The 16,895-nt window shown below is 40.5% G+C and overlaps 1 protein-coding gene across 3 annotated transcripts in view; it reads right to left on the bottom strand.

Moving 5' to 3' along the window:
• Window positions 1–16,895, bottom strand: part of LOC140995244 (endonuclease V-like) — a 70,458-nt gene that overhangs the window by 39,230 nt on the left and 14,333 nt on the right. The gene's annotated exons all lie outside the window — the stretch shown is intronic.

Here is a 16,895-nt window from a genome sequence, read left to right as displayed (position 1 = left end):
AATGTCACACACACACTCTCCATTATAGTCTGATGAATGTGTGTGTATTTTGGAGAGAAACACTTTTGTATCAATAAAAGTGAAGCTGCTATATCAGATAAACCACACACACACACACACACACAGAGAGAGAGAGAGAGAGAGAGAGAGAAACACACTAATTGAATCAACTCTTTGCTGCCTGGAAATGCTGAATCATACCGATTACAGTGTGTTTGTTCAGACTTCCACATATGAAGTGCCTGTGGTGATCACAACAAGTGTGGCAAACAATGTTAAACCTGCAGTGGCTAACAAGCTAACCTGCTGTACTGTTCTCTGTCTGCACAGATTAGTGCTCTCTGCTTAGTGGGAAAATTACTCTTGAACAGTGGATCGGGGCAAAAGCTACAGCTGGAGAAATGTTGGAGACCTAAAAACAGAATGGAACAGAAAAGCCAGCTCTACACTGCTGATTTACATCATGGCGAGGTGGAAAATTGGGACCCCATAGATGCTTGAGCTGGGCATGCATGTGGACCGACACACAGAAAGACCAGAGACAACAACAGTAACACCGGGCCATCCGACTCATCTGTCATTCCCTGATTGAGGGACACAAACTTGGGGATGATCCTATGATCTGTGTCAGTAAAACCACAATAATATTCCACTTTGTCACTTTGGTAGCCTATTCATAACAATTGGATCAGTTTTTAGCCATGCTAGCAACAAAACATAAAGTTACATAAAGGCTAAAACCAAACAGCATTACTCTGTACATTTTAAGCATGCTATATCATGACACTATCTTCTCTTGCAATGGCTATGAGCTGCGGTCACAGGTGGAGACAGCAGAAGGGATATGCTACCTTTTGATAGCCTCGCTAGTTGGTCAACTTATACTTTAATTCTTGAAAATTAGATTACCACTATGTTACCTTTGACAGAGGAAAAACATATTACTTTTCTTTTCAAATTAAAAGTTTAATTCATGAGCAATTAAATGCACCCTTGCTGAATGTAATACACCTAAAAATGCAATATGTAACAATTGGCTACCTGTTGAAGGTCACTCCAAACAAATAGGGGCAGCACTCAACTAGTCATGGAAAAAATGGCAGCTACCACAGCAGAGGGTGCTGATGTGCAGTTAAAGGCTCCAGCTAAACAGGCTAAACATCTATACGTATGGAAGTACTTCACTGAAGATGACATCAATTCCACAACAGGAATACGTCTGCGATGCATAACCACCTAAAGATGAAACACCCGCTGCCAAAAGCTAGCAATTAATGTAACTTTATATACCGTGCCAAACATGGGTATAAGGAGCCAAAATATGCGTACGAGTTTATGGTGGTTACGTGTTCACATCAGTCGTCAACCTAGCTGCTAGTTGAGACAAGCGGCTACATCCCCTTGATGACAACTGCTTATTTTGTTCTTCTTTTGTTTGGAATAACTGCTGTTTCTGTTCTGTTATTTTTATAAAATGTGATCCTACATAGTATGACATGTCACAGGCTTGGATTGTCTGCATTATAGAATAAAATGTTTTATTGTTCCTCTCTCTGTGTCTTTCTTACATAACGACAACTCAACTAGTCAACTGCTATCATGAAAAACTTGGCAACTAGTAAAAATTAGAAGTGTTGCAGTGCTCTGACCAGGACTCTGAGTCCAGGGACAATGAAGACAGACAGGCAGGCAGACGGGGACATGAGGTGTGAAGCGTGAGAGGAGCGAGAGAAAGGTCGGTCGCTACCAGTGTGGAAAAGAAGCATCTAAAGCTGTGAATTAAGGGATTTCTTTTGACCAGGTCAGGACCTTGTAAAATGTAGCAATGTCGCATTCATCGCCATACTGAAACTACAGGGTGCTGTAATATCTGACTATGGACTCTCGAGTGGCTTTATGAGACAGGAGGGGCTGGGGTTAACTGGTTAGCATGCTAACTTCAGTAGACAACACCACACATAGATGTCTTTGACATGACGTCAAAACTGATATATCTTCACATTCTATTGATTTTCTTATTTAATTGTTGGCCCTTTTAAACTAAAATTCTTACATGCATATTACATATTGCACCTTTAAGTAAGTTCTGGCAGTGACAAGTTCTCACACAGGTCTGAATGACTTTTGACATCGCAGGCAATCACTGTCGGCAACCCAAGTTCACTGGATTTGTCAAATTCCGTTCTTTTTTCTCTTAAGCCTTTGCCTCAGATATGAAATGAATCCATCCTATTATATAGTTTTTTTCCTCACAGTATCACAGTCTCTGACTTCACTTACAGATATATACATTTTTCCACGTTGGTAATATGCCAAAGATACTGCAGAATCAGTGACATCTTTTAAATCACTTCTCAAACCTTTTTATTTGTGCCAGCACACTATTTATTTAATTATTTCCATCATATCCTATCTGTTTTATTATTATACTTGTCATGTTGTCCATTATCTGGATAATAAAGCAAAAGGCCATTATCACTTTTATGCTTTTTTGCTGAGTTACAGAGGATGAGAAGATCAATACAGCTGTTATATCTGTCTGCTAAATCTCAATTCAGCCAGCAGCCAGTTAGCTTGGGGAGTTAATTACTGAGCATTAGAGGAGCTGGTCAGGGGATTTAGTTACTTGTTGTTAACTGTTTCTCCCTGTTTTGAGTCTGTTTGCTATGCTAATCTAACAGGCTGCTGGCTCCAGCTTAATACTTTAGGTACACAGTTAAGGGGGTATCCATCTTCTCTTCCAATTCTTGGCAAGAAAGTAATATAAGCTTACTTCCTAAAATGTCCAACTATTCCCTTAAAGCAAGAGGGAATGTCACCGAGGCAGCTGCTCGAGAAAAAAAAGACCCCAAATGTTTAGACTTGTCTTTTCACCAAATCCTCGAATCTGGCAAGCTGACAAAAATCTGTCCAATAAACCAGTAACTTCTCATCTCCAGTAAAATTTATTTACACGCCTGGTTGGCTTGTAATTAGGCAGTGTGAACCTGAACAAACCTTATAAAAAATGCAATAAAGAAAATTGCTCACTCTGGTTTGAAGCGCCATAAATTATCGCTCTGCACCTGACATAGAAAAACTGGAGGGAAAAAAGACTGTGACGGCTATGCTGCTGCAGAACAAAGAAAACCTCCAACTGATGTGTGATCAGTTCAGAGCTGGCTTCCTCTGGCCGTGGTCCCGGGCAAGGTGGGAATGCACAGGTGAACAGATGTGCATTGCTGGCTCTCTGCAGGGGCTTTTGGTATATTCAGGCCACACACACACACACATGCAGAGGTGTCTGAGTCCTGGCTTTGGTCCACTGGCCTGGGGCAGGTCTTTATCCTCCAGCCCCCCAAAGCCTGTTAAGCCCTGCAGCTATGCCAGTCTGCTCTAACCATTCAGCCTTTCTATATCCTTCATTCCTTTTTCCAAATCATTTTTATAATTCTCCTTCTCCCTGGAATCCACCTTCCCGCTCCTTTCTTTTTTTTGCACCAAATCCTTTTTATCACTCTAATCATTAATTTTTTTTCTCCAGATCTCCATGCTTCCCTCACACACCTCTCATGCACACCTCTCTCTCTCATATCCACCCCAGGGTTGCTCTTTCGTTTCTATCCAACTTTCCTCAAATCTCTCTGTGGAGGTCCAGAGTCCAGTGACTGCAGCACCAGAATGTCAGACAGCCATATATTAACATTTAGACAGCCTGAGGGCCCAAAGGGGAGCTCCAGTTTAAATCAGTCACATCCTCTCTTCACGTTCAGAGAACTTCCACAACCTGACTGGTACAGCTGGCACCGGTGGAGCGCCGGTGTCAATCTTCATGGATGTTTTACCCCGTCAGTTGTCCAGCGTGGCTGTTTTATGGCTGTGGAGGCTTCTCTTTTTCTCTCCCTCTCCCACGTCTTCCTCTAAGACTTGCCTTTTTCCTTTAAACTCCACTAAACACATATTGTTGTGTTGTCATCAGTGTCAAGTCAATGTGACGTTACAAGTTCTCCACAGAGAATTTAGCTTAAAAGGAAAAATGGTACCATATGTGAACCATTGCTATCACTGTGGTTGGACCTAGCTTTTATTTTCAACATTGATTAATCCATAGATTATTTTTTCATCAATTGTCTGTAAAACCTTCAACACATTGTGAGGAACCTGTCAAAATTACCCAACATAATTTGCCGGAGCCCAAGGCAGCGTCTTCAAACGCTAGTTTTTGTCTGATGGCAAGTTCAAAACCCGAATGTGTCTGAGAGCCCAGGGCAGTGTTGGGCAGTCAGTCAGTTTACAACGGTCCAGACTGAAACATTTCAATAAATACTGGATGAACTGCCAAGAAATGTTGCCCTAAGAAGATGAATCCCAATGACTTTGACAATTTCTTGACCTTTCTGCTAATGCTTCTAGCAGGGAAAGATTCCAGTTTGTCCAATTCTTGGTTTATGACCAAATACCTGAACGCTAATGACATCAGCCTCTCTAACTGTGAGTCTGTGAACAAAGATGATGAATATGGTAAACATTATACCAGCTAAAAATTAACATTAAAAGTTAACATTGTCGTTGTGAAGTAAGTAGCATTTAGCTTTACGTCTACAGACTTTTAGTCCTGTTGCTTCACAAATAAAAACAAATAATCAATTGACAGATCAAAATTGTTGATGGTTGAAAATGGATGACTTCTAAAACTGCCTTGATCAATATTCTATATAGACAACTGATTAAATGACTATGTGACAACCTCACAGAGAATTAGCACCCAACTCTGCAGATCCACTCAGCTCTACAGAGGGTTTTAGCATCTTTAAGCTCATTGTTTTGGTTTTCCTGCCCACAAACTCTGCTCTACTAGGTCTTGACTAGCTAGTGAACATAGTGGAACATCAAAAAAATACATTTTCGAAGCTTTAAAAGAGGCATCTGTTGACACCTGACACCCCATGGATGTAGTGAAGCCTTAAACTGGAACTGTATGTAAATGTTCTGACTTCGTCTTTGCTTAATAAAAGATTCTTGATCTCTGTGGGAATAATGAAGATAAATAATGATTAAACTAGAATTACCACCTTGTGGTTGTATGCCTCCGTGCACCTGTCAAGTTGCTGTTTCTGAGCATTGGCGTTGAATAGCAGCCAGACATTTTTTGCAGAATACAATGATGTCACAGTGAGGTTGACCTTTGAACTTGAACAAAATCTAATCAGGCTATCTGTGAGTTCAGGTGGACATTCGTGCCAAATTTGAAGAAATTCCCTCTTGAGAATGCAATAGCATTCACAAAAATGGATGGGCAGGCAGACAGCACATAGGCATAATTATTAAAATCATATAATGAGCCCCAAATTTATTCCAGTAACTGCCTGAACAAAAAACAGAAGAGAAGGGGGATCCGTGTGACCAGAAAGAAACACTGGAAATTTCTAGTTTCCAAGTTGTGTCTTTTCTCTCACACTTCACAGTCAAACTTTGTGTGAGTGTGGAAAATGCAGCAAAGTGAGACATATTAATATTCACTGCTGGGATAGCAGAGCAGCGACAGGGTGGAGCTCAGTGATGGTGTGAAATCCCTGTAAGGATAATCCTTCGTAGTGAGCACATCTCAGTGGCCTCACCGAGTCTCGTACTGTTTGTTGCAGTCACGTTTGTGTGAACTGGTGTGTGTAGACGTACGTGCTGGCATGGCGGCATGTGTGAGTGCGTATGTGTGTGCGTGTACTCGCTAATATGAGCTTTGTTTGTGTTACTGCAGAGGTGACAACAACCAAAAATACACTAGCTCTGCAGGCCTGAATTATTCAGAGAGGGGAGATGGAGCAGCGGGGGGTGGGGGTGGAGATAGATGGATGGATGAGAGAAGGCGGCGAGAAGAGAGACTCCATACAGTGAGGATGTACAAAGTTGGGGAGAACGAGGAGGTGAGAGAGAGTTGAAAAAGCGGGGACTCATCAAAAGTAAGCCACACATACAAGATACACACATACTGGTTGTGGTGACATATGAGAGAACACACACACACATTCAGAAAAACATACATTTTGTTATGGCCTGCTGGGGTGCACAATGCAGTCTTGCATCTGCAGACTGCAGCGCTAAAAACAAACACAAACAAAACAATAAAACCAAAAATCCTTGCTTCTTTAACGTAAATATATCCAACTCTTCACAAAACACAAATCAGCAATAGCTCTCTCTGAAACAGACACACACAAACGCATTGAATGCCTCCTCTTTTTCCCCATATACACACACACAAAATGCATTCCCCAATCTCTTTTATTCTGGGCATGCGGGCTCCCCATCGCCTATCACTCACATTGAAATTCCATCTGTTTTTGCAATCTGGGAGTGCAGCTGTGGAGCATTTACATTTCCTGGGGGTTGGGGGTGGGATATGTACACTTTCTTCTTAGCAGGAAAAGTGTACACAGTATCTAAAGAATTTTACAGTACTGTGAAGAAGATGTTTTAAGCATGGGGGGCTCTGCAGGAAGATTGTTTTAAGGCTGCCATCGATGAACGTCAGCCACACAGAAATACAAGTCAAAGCCCTGCTGATACTTCCAGAAAACAGAGTGCTAGAAAGCTAGACAAACTTTTAACTTTTAACAGTCTCATATGAAGTAATTTAACAGAACCGAAAGGCACACGTGAGGCACAGAGAGCCCACAGTGTACAGGTGACGGCTGTAGAAGGGCAGGGCAAACAATTAGCGACTTCCGCTCAGTGCAAAGCACTCAGACAGAGAGGAGAGGTCTGGAAATAGGCTGTTACTGTACGTCTCAGGCAGCTCCTCAGAGTCCCATTACGAGTAGATGTTTTCCCATCAGTGTGTGTGAAGGAGGAGGAGGAAGAGGAGGGTAATGGATTTTAGGCTGGAGATAATGACTGGGAGACCACATGTAGCGCAAGATGACACATATGATACAACAATGTACAGAAACTTGCATCAGACTTGCCCGTGAAGCTCCATCGTCATCCAGATTGTTCTGCAACACGGTTTGCTATTTTAGTCTAGAAGATTTTTCATCTGAGGAGGCTTTATCTGTCCACTAAAATGACAAAGCCTCCTGAATGAGAGGTCAAGTGTGTTCAAGTGGAAGACATTTTTACCTCCAGATTCTCATTAATCAGTAGCCTTGCAGAAATCATTATTAAACAGGAACGTTGCCAGTGTTGAACCAGCTTTGTATCACTACAATGTTGGTAGTTAGTGCAACTGAACGATGTTAAACTTTTCTTCATTATGCCTGCACCATGAGTCAAATGATGCAAAGTGCATCTTCTGGAGGATTTTCGTGCTGATGTAGGGGTTTTGGAGCTTTTGATCAAAAGGGAACACCACAGCCTTGTTCTCTGTTTTCTCTGATCATGTAGCACCAATTTCATACACATTGTTTAGACTTTTATGCCGTTTTTTCAGCGTTGAAACACTTCTTTAAGCAACATGACTGAGAGGTAGTGGAATGGAACCACAAACAGGAAATAATGTAAATGTTTTTTGCTAAGTATGGTATGTTGGTATGTTTATGTCTTGTTTTTACTTTTGAGATAGAAACCACTGAAATATTCATCTTTGACATGTTAGAACATGCGGGAACAGTGGCACAAATGAAAAGAAGTGTTGTAAAGCCAGCAAACAGACTGACAAGAATGTCACTTACAAAGCAAGATCTATCTGAAGTTTGCTGACACTGACTGACACACTCACATCACACTATGTGAGGCTATCGCAGCAAAACCTCTGAGTGTATGGAACTGAGCGAGGGAGTGTTATACAGATCATCAACTCAACATTTCATTTGTAGGAGGAAAATTGTGTTACTGTTTTATAATGTGATGCTGGAGCTGTAGAATCACTTTCAAATCTATTTTCTGATGTAGAGAGCACAGTTTGATACATTACATGAAAATGCCAGAAGGAAGCGCCTCGGCAGCGCAGTGGTTACAACACATGCTGCATGGCCTTGGGTACATCGTAGTTTAATTTCTGCCAGTGACCTTTGTTGCATTTCATACCCCTCTCTCTCCCCTGTTTCAGGAAATATTTATTTTTCTAAACACCTCGTATTTTTGGACAAATGCAACTTTTTTCCTGCCGTCGATGTTTAGGCCATTAAATATTTGTTATCACTCTATTAAGACTTTACAAGAAATTTATTTTTTGTTTATTTTGGCCCCTCAGAAAGGAAGAGCTACCTGAAGCTGCTAGATTCATAAGGTTTTAAACTGCAATCCATTACAACCATTCTTTGCTTTATTATTATTTTTTTTACCAGGTCCCTAAAGAGCCGACAGACAAGCCCGCTGATTCTAAGTGAGCAGCGCTGACAGAGCAGCAGTGTGTTTGTCAGGGAACATTAGCTGAGAGAGAATTAGGTTTCACTTCTACTGCTGTCCATTAGAGCTTTTAACTGACTGACGAAGGAAGGAAGGAAGGAAGGAAGAGCAGGAGATGTGTGTATGTGTGTGTGTGTGTGTGTGTGTGTGTGTGTGTACACAGTCTGTGGGAATGTGTACAGGTTATCATGTGCGTCTATGAATGGACACGTTTTGTGTATCTGTGTACAGCAGGTCTGAGCAGGGCGGATAGTATGAAATTTGGTCCGTATTAAAAGGAAAACTAAGCAGAGCTCTGAGACTGTTGCTGGTGTTAAGTTTGATGTGTTGAGTTTGAATACAGTTTTTGATTTCCAGGAATTTATCTAAAAAGAACAAAAAAAATGTGTGAAAGATGAGTCGGAGGAAATCACAACTTGAATAAAAGTTTAAAGACTTGCCGCTCTTATATAAACCAGCTGCGACAGCAGGGCTGGTATTGTTTTTAGCCTTGTGAGACTGTGTGTGTGTGTGTGTGTGTCATCACCACAAAATGTGGTCCAGGAGATACTAATGCAGCAGGAACTATCACAGAAGCAGTTTTGAGTGTTTTTGCCAGGTGTTTATACGTCTGGGGACAGATGTTAGTCAGCGTCTTAATTCTGCAAGATGCAGTCAAGAAACTTTACAGGTGTGCAGCTGTGATCGAAATGAAGGCCGAGTTTCAAAGACGGAAGTCATATACATATGATAAAAGCTGACCATGTGAGGATGAGTATACTGAATAAATCTGGCAATGTTGAACTTCAGTTTGTAAAATGTCAGAAAACAGCGTTGTGTGTCTCTGTTTCTCATAGCTTAAGGCAACATCCTCATGTGCCCTGCTTTGCCTAACAAATGATAAAAAAAACTAATAATCCCAAAGGCATTAAGTTCAAAATGATATACAACTGAGACAACTATCAAATCTTTGCATGGGAGAGGCAGAACGCAGCAAAGATTTGGCATCTTTCCTTGAAAAATGCTTGTTAAGTAAAAGAGTGCTAAAAATGTAATTTAAAGGAAGGTTTCGCGTGATCTGATTGGATCATTTATCCAGCATCTATGCTTAGAGTATTGAAGGATCTCTTATGATGCTTGTGAGTTTTTTTACTTTGATTCCGAAGAAACTTCTTTTAAAAAACTGCTCAATTTAAACCCAAATCAAAGGTTATTCATCCTTAATTTATTATAGCAAACTTAACTCTCCGTGTATGTTGAGTTGTCTCCCTGACTGCAGACAAAGTGTGTGTTTTTGCATGTTTTTTTATAGAGCTTCAGAGGAAGCTTCCTAGGGAATATTTATAAAATCATGGAGCTGTAAAATCAGCGTTACAGTAAAGCCGGCAACCTCAACAGAGCCATGCAGGAAAAGAACACACAGGCTTAGCCAACAACAGCACCTTAATAATGTCGCAAACCACACATAATGCTTCTACATGGACGGGATGGGCGACTACGCAACACCTCTCTGATGTGTCAGCTTCCTCTCTCTGACCTTTGCTCATCACCGTCTCACTGTGACACTGACCACAGAGTAGAAAAGCAGAGGATGAGTTGAGACAGGTGTCTGCTCGTCTTCTCCCTCCCATAGCATGCTTTTCTGAGGCTTCATCGAGGGAAGCGCAGGACACAAAAGGAGTGTGAGAATTTAATGGTGTGAGGGAGCACGGCCGAGATGGGGCGTGAATTAGTTTGAGCCCGCGGTATATAAGATTCTGCTGCAGTGCTTTCACACATGAGCCTTGACTGCAGGATCCAACCATGATGTCATCTTTTTCTTTCATCTGTCGCTCTCTGAATCTCTCAAGCTGTGGAAGGCGGAGTTTATTTCAGTCAGGATGTGAAGGGAGAGTATTTTATTAGATAGATAAAGAAGAGAGGGCTGGAGGAGAACGGAAGAAGAAACAGAGAAGGGTTCATTTGCACTTTCTGTTTTAGAAGAACATCCAGCTGCTGTCGCACTGTGAAGATGATCACTTTACTTCTGCAAGTCAGGATTACTGAGGGGTAAATCTATAATATCTGACACCCTGTACTGAACCTAATAATCACATGTACTGTCAAAAAAATCTAATTTCCAACTATTTTAAATATTCTTCAGGGTTAAATATTAAGATGTAATTTTAAGGACAAAAGCAGAGCTGAAACATTGTCAGTTAATTGATTAGCTGATCACCAGGACACTGAATGATCATGGATTATCACATTTATCGCATTTCTGCAGCTTTCTTACATTTTATTGTTATCTGATATGAATAGAACAAAAAAAAATCAATCATGATCTAATAAAAATGTAATATACATTGTAAATTGATTTCATGACAAAAGATAAATAAACACAATGCTTTACTATCTAAACACGAGAATGGCACTCAGCAGAGCGCATACCTCCACCAAGGCCCAACAGTCCCCGTTAATTAATTCAAGCCTAATCTAATATCAAACTCACTCTTAATTTTAAGCCAACCATAACTGCTTGACCATAATTTAAGATCACACAATCTGTAACAGCCCACTAGAACAAAACAATGCAGAAGGAATCATAATCTCCATTATGGAGAATAACAGCATCAAATTGTACTCACTCGTACCAGCCACTTAAATAGGCCAGATTTTCTTCAGCAAGCTCCATGCATGATTCCCTGAGAGAGTGAAAATGAAAAGGTTCTATCTCACTATGTTAAAGAAAGTGAGAAAAGGGTCTGGGATCCGTCTTTTATCTGGATCTGGTTTTATTCACGTTTTGCAGGGTTGTAGTTTGGCTGCTGATTAGCAAACCAGACCAAAGTAGCAGCTGCAGCAGTGACAGTGAAACATAACTCATGAAGGCAATTAAAATACTTGAAATAGCAAAATGAAGTGAATTTTTGTATTTGGGTCATTCCATGCCAGGGCCTCTCAGTTCATGTCATGGATTTTCTCCATAAAAAAAAAATCATGTTGAAACTTCTATTAAATTCATTGGACCTTGAAAAATCCTACAGCTGTACTCCAAATATGTTTTAAGTTATGGATTTTTGAAGTTTGGCCCTCTGAGCTAAATTTCAGCATTTTTGTGATTCTTTGAATGTGTATTCTAAACCTCATCATCATTTATTTTTCACTGGACTGGCTTGAAATTTGTCCGAACATAAAGCTTTGGAGCTGAAAAACACACTTTCAGGGTTTTTTTGACTGTAGATTTTCACAAGAAGGATTATTTTAATTTCCTTGAAACTGTTGTATGTGGAAGTGTTTATATTCATTGAATATATATCAAAAATTCTAAAATGTTTTATTACTCCTTCATCGTTTGTGATTTTTTGAAATTGACATTTTTTTTCAAGTTTGTTGTAATGTCACAATCAGTAGATATGTGTACTGTGTTGACTTCAAGGTTTTCTATCTGTCTGAAACTTATTGAGATCATTTTTCATTAGGTTCATGAAATTTGCATGTTACAGCTTGTAATTGCTTGCTTGACGTCACTATTGCATATAGGTGATGTCATCCTGTTCGGTGTGTCTGGACAAAATATTAATTAGTGAGCTCACCGCACATATAATGTATCACAATTTCGCACTCTCTGAGCTCACATCACCTATATGCAACAAGCTGTAACTTGTACATTTCCAGAACCCAATGAAAACAGCTTCAAAACTTTTTCTTTGTAAGACGTAGACATCAACACTGTACAAATATCTACTGGTGAAATAAAACCAGTGAATGTAACATTACAGCCAGTGAAAAGTGTGAAAAATTAGCTGATTTAAAAAAATGATAAATGATGAAGGAGTGATATTGAATTTTTTATATTTATACACCGAATACCAGTCTCAAGGAAATTAAAATAATCCTTCTTGGGAAAATCTACAGTTTTTCAGCTCAGAAGCTGTATTTAGCAAGATCTCTCTCAGTTTTTAATGCAAGAACAAATATCTTCTGGATGTGATAGAACTACATTAATACTACACAACCAACCAAAAAAAGGTTGACAGAAAGAAAAAATATTTATTTTCTGTAACCATTCAGCAAAAACTATTTAAATGAATGACTGTTGCCAAGTTTAATTAGGGTCTCTTGGGTGTTTGGGACAAATTTCAACCCAATCCAGTGAAAAATGAGCAGCTGGTGAGGTTCAGAACGCAGATACAAGAAATCACAAAAATGCTGAAATTTAGCTCAGAGGACCAAACTTCAAAAAGTCATAAATTCAAAAGTATTTGGAGTACAGCTGTAGGATTTGGCATGATATGACCCAATTTTATTCTGCAAAATCCAATCTGAGATGATGACATCATCTGGGTTATTTTCTGAGATTTAACATGGCTGAGCAGTACTCACAATAATCCAGCCCACCTCTGCTTGTCCTGGCAGTGAACCTTAACTAGACATATACCCCAGCTCAATCTTCTGTTAGCAGATCTGCACATATGTGTGTGTGAATTACCCTCAGTCTATCATAATGAGTGTCTGGACAGAGGGGCAGAACACTGCAGCTCTTCTCGTATCTTCAAACTTCCAAAAAACAACTGTTCTGTAATTCAGACAGTGTTCCCATCAGTTTGAAAGCTTTTGGAGTTTTTCTCCGCAAGTTACGACTGAGGTTTCACAGGCCTGAGGGATGTGAATCTCGCTCTACCCACGAAAGAGCGACGTAAAAACAGGGTTCAACTCCAAACATGACACTCGTCAGAAGTAGATCTGTGAGGGTTTTTTTCTGTGATGTCAGCAATAGAGAGAATAGAAAATATCTGTCAGAGTGAGAGGGAGAGAGCCCAGGGAAAAAGTGGGAGATGGGGGGACAGATAGTGAATGTGGAAGTCAGGGAGAGAAAGGAAAACAGTTGGATAGAGAGGAAGGTGCCAGCGATGGGACAGAGGAAGGTGAGAGTGTCCCCGGTTCTCCCTGGTGTCCACATTCAGACCCTGCTGCGTTCCTCCTCCTCCACCAGCTTAACACATCACACTCTCACTTTGATGAAATAAACACACGCAGGAGGGGATGAGTTAGCCACTGCTGCTGCAGCTCCCCTAGAGAAAAACTGATTTTGAGATGTGTACGTGTGCGTGTGTGCGTGTGCGTGTGCGTGTGCGTGTGCGTGTGCGTGTGTGTGTGTGTGTGTGTGTGTGTGTGTGTGTGTGTGTGTGTGTGTATGAATGTATGCTTTCTGTGCAGTGGATGTAAAAGCACACTGAGCAGCAGAAGCACAGCACAGCCTAGTGGCAGACAGAAAAAAGAGCCTGAGGCAGGAGGAGGATCGGTTCAGGTACAGTTAAGGTTTTTTTCTCCTTCACCAACATGACTTGTAATAAAGTTTTTGAGCCTAAACTTTTAAGACTGTCTAAATATTACTCATTTGACACGACTCACGTAGTGGCATATTGAGAAGTAGCAGAACTATTTTCTGTTCCCACTTATTTATCCCAGCATGCTCCTGGGGCAGGGTATAGTATAAATGGCAAATACTTTTAAGAGATACCTAAACAGTGAACTTCAGTTCATTTCAGTTTATCATTTTGTCTTAAACTCAGCCAGAAACAGGAAGAAAAAAATCAATTGAAGCATAATGAACTTGATACATTTTTATACTCTTCTCCTAAAAACCTCTCACTGTCAGGCTTGTGTTCAAAGTTGGATGGCAAAGTCTCTTAAAGGGAACCAATTTTGCACATCTGTTTAGTATTCATGGGAAGTTCTACTACATTAATTGTGTGATAAAAGTTGTATATAGCCTTTAATGTGTCCAGTGGGAGTCAGCATCAGCTGGGTCAGAAGACTACAAGTTGACAATGAAACAAATCTCCACATGTGGAGTTAGACAGAACTGAGCTGACCAGAACTCAGTAGCCCGCCCCTCATCTCTGTTTGATGCTAGCAGCTCGAGGATACATTAGCTGCTACTAACATAACACACCCAAATCACTGAAATAACTGTCAGCAGCAGAGTTGCATTGTGGTTAATGTGGGAGCCATATTTTGGCAAGGAAGAATAATGTGTGGATTAAAAAGACGATAAGCTTGTGTGAGATGAACTGGGCCTCGCCTGGAAAGTGGACGAGATCAGACGGCAGCAGCAGCAGCAGCAGGGGGCGGTGACAAAAGCTGTGGACAGTTTGTCAGCAGCCTTCAGTCTGTACAGGAAGTCACAGAAACACTCACATCCTGTTAGATCTGATTCTGATGTATTAAAATGTTATCAGACCCATATATCAGTTTGTACGCAGTATCAAGTTGTTTTAATTATGGCACTATGGCCTTTCGCAAACTTGCTTGCGACGCCCATATGGATGTGCCATCCTGGAGGAGCTGGACTACCTGTGCAACCTGACAGGGTTGCAGGTATGGCCTCATGCTACCAATAGTGACAAGGACACTAGCAGAACAAAGAAACTAGAGAAGAATCAGTCAGGAAGGATAAAGAGAGTGCAACTGTCTGTGGCCACCACGTGCAAAACCATTCCCTTTTTGGGGGTTGTCTTGCTTCTCCATAACACCTGTTGTCACTTTCATTTGCACCAAAGCAGGTGAAACTGATTCACAATCACACAGATTTGTATCACACAGATTGATATCCCTGAAGTTTAACAGACTTGGTGTTATACTTTGACAATTAAGTGTTCCCTCAACTGGAAAGTGGATGAGATCAGACAGCAGCAGCAGGGGGCGGAGACAAAAAAAATCAAGAAAATCAAGAAAGCTTTTAGACAGTCGTGGCTTCACAGTTGTACAGAATCATCACATCCTACCTCCTAGAAGTTTTTGTGTTGCTAAATACTTATAATTAAGTCTAATACACAATACAACAATGAAATAAGTCTGACTACTAAACATCACCATCAGCCACACAACATGCATTCTGCTAACAGAGAAAAACCTTCAACATCAGACAAGATCTTGATAAAATCAAAATCTCTCTATTGTTGAGTCTTGCAGTCATTTAACAGCAACTGCAGCGCCTGGCACTAAAAACAGTGGCCGGCTCGATCTTGTTAGATTATCGTTGCCAATGTGTGCATGATGTCAGAGCAGGTCGGGATCAAGTCTGACACATATCTCCGGCTCTGTGGCATCAGTTTGAGCCTTTTTTTAAAATGGTACTTTACGAGTTTGATAATGTTACAATAGTGTAATGCTAAATCAGTGGCGTTCTCTTTCAATGGCACAAACGTCATAAATGGCTCCTTTTAATGTGATGAATGACACGTCTTCATGAGCACACATGCATTTGTGAAATTTGGTCATTAGCAGAACTGACGCGTCACCTAGAAGTAAAAATAAGTACTACACAGTGCGGAGATCAAAGTCTGGGTGTTGAGAATCAGCAGACAAAAACATAACAAACTATTGTGAGTAGTGTTTTAGGGGACTCAAAAATGAACAAAATACATACAGCTATCAAGGCTGCATCATCACAGAGCTGTACCCTGCCAGATATATAGAACGGTTTGACATGAAGTTATACAACAGAAAATGGCCATGATTTAAGTATAACACTATCAAGAAGAGGTGATGAAAGAATACATTCCATTATAATGTACTTGATGTTGTGGTGTTTGGTGCTACAGACGATGTTCAACTGGACTGTCAGCTGCGTAAAGACCCTCAGCTGCTGGAGTGAGACGACTACAGAAATGCTGAAGTTGTTACAACAAAACACTCAGCAAATTGGACATAAAGGGCTGATATCAAAAATCACTGATATGGTGAACAGAATACAAATCTTATATTAAGTTTTGTTTTAATTAAGTAACATTGCCAGATTAAACCCTATATTCATTCAGGTGAAGGTATTTGAATTCCTCAAGCAAACAAGTGTTGGCTGTAAACCTTAAAGAAAGGCCAATGATGTGTGCACGGACAGAAGTTTCATCACTTTAGCCAAGACAGGGATAAAATAAATGATCATCTGGCAGAGAAAACCTATTTGCTACATGAGTCATGAAATCCTGTTGCAGCCTGAACCCCAGGAACTGTTACATGTTACACAGGGAATCAATATTTTACAGACACCCGTGTTCCTGTGAAAAGCCACGAAACAATGATTCCACAGTTTGTCATCGATTGTCTCCACTGGACAGATGAGCGTACTCTTCCTCAAGATATTCCCTCTTTGTTTTGATGATGGTGATGGAGACAGCTGTCTAACATCTCACATACGTAGGTTTTCACTTGGTTTATTTATACAGGTTTTGAAACACTCGTCTGTATTTTAGATTTGAAAATATCAAGGACTGTCTTGTTGGCAACAAAAAATGGAAAACACACGCACAGCATTATGAGAGCAAGTATTTTCACGAGTATTGTTATCAGAACTGTTCACACAAATACTAATGTTGCCAAAACAGACACAATTTTGAAACAATAGCAATAGCTCTTTGGACCAGCCCCTGTGTTATTGTCAGAAGCATGGTTTTCTGTATTTCTACTGTAATAAAAAATAAACCACCCACAAATCAGAGCGTCCCTTACTTGGCTGTGTTTATCGTTTTCTCCATTTTTACAAGTCTGCAGCTGAAAAGCACCACATAGCATGATGCTCGCACCTCCTCCCTCACAGCAGAGCACTGTTA

Source organism: Pagrus major, chromosome 1, assembly GCF_040436345.1.
Source record: "Pagrus major chromosome 1, Pma_NU_1.0".
Lineage (NCBI taxonomy): Eukaryota > Metazoa > Chordata > Actinopteri > Spariformes > Sparidae > Pagrus > Pagrus major.
The sequence above is the reverse complement of the archived record's forward strand: the minus strand, read 5'-3'. Positions and strand labels throughout refer to the sequence as shown.